This window comes from Adiantum capillus-veneris, chromosome 6 (genome assembly GCF_014529385.1).
Source record: "Adiantum capillus-veneris isolate H3 chromosome 6, ASM1452938v2, whole genome shotgun sequence".
In the NCBI taxonomy this organism is placed as follows: domain Eukaryota; kingdom Viridiplantae; phylum Streptophyta; class Polypodiopsida; order Polypodiales; family Pteridaceae; genus Adiantum; species Adiantum capillus-veneris.
Genome location: NC_140936.1, coordinates 135104940 through 135109894, shown reverse-complemented (window position 1 = coordinate 135109894; position 4955 = coordinate 135104940). Strand labels below are relative to the sequence as shown.

The 4955-nt window shown below is 43.4% G+C and overlaps 1 pseudogene; it reads left to right on the top strand.

The window, feature by feature from the left end:
* Window positions 1-472: 472 nt before the first annotated feature.
* Window positions 473-1033, top strand: LOC147456323 (uncharacterized; annotated as a pseudogene).
* Window positions 1034-4955: the final 3922 nt, after the last annotated feature.

Below are 4955 nucleotides of genomic sequence, written 5' to 3'. Positions count from 1 at the left end.
ATGTGGCGGTGTGCGCAAAGCAGTGAAGATGCAGAGGCCCAATATCGGTTCATTCAAGCTTGGTGGGCAATAGGAAAGGTGGAATATGGGAATCTAGGCCCAATGGAGTGATGGTTGAGTTGGTGGCATGTGAGGTACCCTCATTGGAGGAAGGAAATTGTTGGTGTAAGTTTTCAAATTTATTATAGAATAGGTTCTAGGATGTCCATTTAATTAAACCCTTCATGAAATCAATGGAATAAGTTTTTTTCTTGTTTTGTAGGCTCTAGATGACTACTGCATCGAGGTCATCCCTCGAACAAATCTATCAGAGTCACGTCACGCATCATGGCTAGAAGGTGAAGGTCACAAGCCTAAAATTTCTTTGTACGATGCAACAATTTCGGATATTGGGGACACTCTTCTTCAACAATCCAAAAGAATGGCATATACAGAGGGTAAGTATATAAGAAGCAGACCAAGCATAAGCAAGATGAGAGACAAGGCAGCTTCACGACAATTTCACACGCCTACTCCATCACAGACTAGCCGTGTTGTGAACAATGCATTGGAGGAACTGGTCTTCCAAAGGTGCCTGAGTTTTTTGGAGACAGGGTTACAATGACAAGGTGATGCAAGACGTTCGGTAATGTTATAGCCGAGGAGGCAAATAGTTCACACAGGCCAGAGTATGTCACTCAAAATGTTTCTCGACAAAGAAAGGCTCGAAAGTTGTCATTTGGAGACGCATCACACGTAACCGAAGATCACTCTATGGACGAGGAGAATGCCGAGGTGACAATTAGGGCCATCGAGGTTGACATAAATGATACCATGTGGGCCATCCGCAGGTGCAAACCGGGGTCTAAGTTCACTTGCCAAGGAAAAATCAAAGCAGGAAAGTGCAAGAAAAAGGTGAATTTATGCGCAAAGGGAACAACGGCACCAAGTTTTTGGGGGAAATGCAACTGGGAAGGGCGCAACAATGAGACATGGGTATGGTTTTGTAGTGATGATGTCAAACATGTGTGGGATGTATGTCCATATATTGTGATGCGGCCTCCAAGACCTCCACTTGAGTGGCTAGTGGCACAAGGCATGAACTTAACAACGCTAGAAGTAAAGTTTTTGCAGCTAGCAGGGTTTCATATTGCAACAAAAACTATGGAAGTGCAAGGGCAAAGACGTGCGGGCAGGTACAGGACATGTGTTTCTCAAGAGGCATCAAAAAGGATCGACAATGCTCTAGGACAAGAAATGGTCATCGAACAAGTGGAAATGGTAAAGATCGGTAAGCATGAAGTCCATTGCGGAAACACCAAACTCAAAGTTACGTGGTGAGAAATATCGAGTCACAATAGCCATGAATCCTAGTTGTACTTGAAGAGACTCCCAAAGGAGGTTAGGGGAAGGAATGACCTATGTGGCTTGCAAACACTTGTATCATATCTACTTGAGAGTGTTTGGAATGGACATAAACCACAACATGTTCATTCATCAGTCTAGTCTGGATGATAACAAGCTCAAAACTTTACTGAGTGCAAAAAGGTTGTTGTAATAATCTAGCATGTTTTGGGCTATCACATTTACCTTGAGTTGTGCAAATGATGATATTGTTTTGAGTTTTCCACAAAGTGAATTCTCTCATTGTTGTCTTTTGATATGCAATTAAAATTTAAGCGTGTAATAAAACAACGATTATTGGTGAGTTAATAAAAGCACGTGGAGATGGGAGATAGGGGGAGAGATAGAGATTTGGGGGGGGGGGGGGGGGGGGGGGGAGAGAGAGAGAGAGAGAGAGAGAGAGAGAGAGAGAGAGAGAGAGAGGGGGGGGGGGGGGGGGGGGGGGGGGGGGGAGATGCCAATTAAACTTCAAACATCATTGCGAATAGGTGCTAGAGAAAGAAAGATAGCGTATTGCTTTGCGTTCTGCAAAGATGTTATAAGCAAGAGAGAAGGAGGGGGTAGAGGGGTAGGAGAAAGATGAGACGAGAGATATGGTGTGTATGTGAGTGAAAAAGAGATAGAGAGAGGTATAAAATTGAGAGATAGAGAGAGGGAGTGTGAGAGAGAAAAGGAGAGAGGGGGGGAGAGAGAGAGAGAGAGAGAGAGAGAGAGAGAGAGAGAGAGAGAGAGAGTGGATGTGAGAGTGAGAGTGAGAGAGGTAGAGGGAGCGTGACAGAGAAAAGGAGGGAGAGAGAGCTCAAAGAGAAAGCGAGCAAGAAAGAGCCCTAGAGAGCGAGAGAAAGAGGAAGGGAGAGTAGAGAGAGAGAGAGAGAGAGAGAGAGAGAGAGAGAGAGAGAGAGAGAGAGAGAGAGAGAGAGAGAGAGGTGAGACAAAGAGCGAGAGAGAAAGAGAGAGGGAGGGAGGGAGAGAGGGCAAGAGAGGGAGAGGGAGGGACGGAGGAGGGGGAGAGAGAGAGAGAGAGAGAGAGAGAGAGAGAGAGAGAGAGAGAGAGAGAGAGAGAGAGAGAGAGTGGGGGGAGGGGGGAGAGAGAGAGACAAGTGAGAGAGAAAGAGAGACAAAATTAGCAAAACAAAGAGAGGCAGAGAGGATGAGAGAGAGAGAGAGAGAGAGAGAGAGAGAGAGAGAGAGAGAGAGAGAGAGAGAGAGAGAGAGAGGAGGTCCTTGAGTAGCCCACTGGACAGAAGAGTGGGAGGAGAACCGGCGGCAATGGGCGGTGGTGGTAGGAGGAGGAGTGGCAGATGGTGGTAGTGAGCTAACACCACCAACCAGCGGTGGTGGGCTAGGGTGTTGGTGGTCATGGGTGGTAAGGGGCGGCAATGGGAGGTAGAGGTGGTGGTGGTGGGGGGGGGGAGCTCCATAAGCACCCCGAACGTGCTCTTCCACCATAGCCGAAGGTTAGGGTCTTCCAAAGTACATCAAGAACTCACTATACCTAGGGATGAGACACTTCCCCTCTTATATTGAACATTGTCCTCACCTACTAATCTAGCCTTATCTTTGACAATGATCACACACACCACACTATCGGCCTAATTTTCTTGCACACCAAGAATTGGCTATCATCTGCAAAAAATGATTCTATAGTAGAAGAAGCTTAATGTATCTTCCTCGTTATAATTCAGTGAGGATAAAAAATGTATATCGTACCTTTGAACCTTGCAATGACTAATTTTATATTAGCTTTCAAACTCTAAACTCTTACCAACATAAAGAACATATTGCTATATTGTGTAGTACTACTTGTAGTGGAAACGGAAATCGAAATGAGCTCGAATTAAAATTTTGAGCAGATCGAACTCTATGACAATCCTGAAGGATTTGTCGACCTTTCAACGCTCACCAAAGCTCACCCAAATTGGAGAAAGTGAGCAAGCGGGTGCTGGCGACGTTGACAACTATGCCCGAGAGGACGCAACCTGCTCTAATATCAATTGTTGGATTTAGGGTTGCAGGTAAACACACACAACTTGGAGAAGATGAAGAAGCTCAATGCACACAACAGAGAGCATATTACTTAGTAATCAATGAAAAGATAAGTTAGCCCTAGAATGATGGACGTACATACAATGCACGGGGGGGGAACCTCTTAGTGAGGGAAACAATGCCCCGACGGTCCTAAGTGTGTTCACACACATCACTACCACATATGTATGCTATAGTAGATGAGAGCTCTAAAGTTTCATTTTTGATGTGGAAGTCCCATCTCTTCTGTTGATGCCTAGTCAATGAGAGGTTCAGTAGAAGAATAGAAACTCTACATACATGGAAGGTTTTATAATAAAGTGATGCACATAATACATTATGGAGACATATTTATACTATATGGCATAAGCAACAAATACAATGCCCGAACGCAGCCAACCTTCCACTAGGTGTCTAGAAAGTTTATCTATGTATGGTATGCACAAGAGAGCAATCTTTTCTTTGCAACCTTCCATTACAAGTGATGTAGAACGGCCTCGATGATGCAGCATTAAGATACCGATTAGACACTGATTAAGCAAAAGTAGCAACTTCTAGTTATTGTTGAATCATTGTAAAGTGACAGTTTTCTTGCTAGACCAATGATCTACTAAGATCTGCAATGCAACTTAGATGATTAGCGATTTTTTTCCTTTTGTGCAAAATTTTGTGAGGGCAATTTTTTGTCGAATAGGTCCTTACAGTCTTCTTTGGGTTGTGCTAAATAGCACGTGGTGATCCTACTTCATTTTTCCTCTTTTCGGGTAGTTTTCACATTAGGTGCAATCACTCTCCATGGTTGACGACAATATAGACATTTTCAAGATGTTTGCTACTTAGGATAAACTAGATGGAGATAACTACTCAATGTGGGCTTACGTGATGCAACATGTTCTTGTGGTAAAGGGCTTTTGGAATGTTGTGTAGGGAATGGACGACAATACAAACATTTTCAAGATGTTTGCTACTTAGGATAAACTAGATGGAGATAACTACTCAATGTGGGCTTACATGATGCAACATGTTCTTGTGGTAAAGGGCTTTTGGAATGTTGTGTAGGGAATTGATGCTTTCTATGGGTACATGCTCTGTTGAGGATGTTATAGGTTTTGGTGGTAGGATTGTTGTTGCTATAGCTGTTTTAAACACTCTCATTGGGATGTTAGAGATGCGCAAGCTCGTGCATTAATTGCATTATTTGTGAAGGCACTATTACTCCTCACATTCACTCAGCTAAATCAACAAAACAGTCTTGGGATATTTTGACTTGTCTTTATGCAAGTCACAATGAGGCTAAAATTGCATTGCTACAAGCTGGAATCAAAGATTATGTATGAGGAAGATGACATGGAAACTTTCTTTGCTAGTATCAAGGATATTAATGAACAACTCATTTTTGCAAGCGGTCATTTTTGGAAGTTCACTTGTACAAATTGTTCTTGATGCATTGCCAGATTCTTACCAGACTTTCCTTAGTACTTGGAGACTTATGACCTAAGGAAATCTTGACGTTGTCAAGTTTGATACATCATGCACATTGTTGTTGC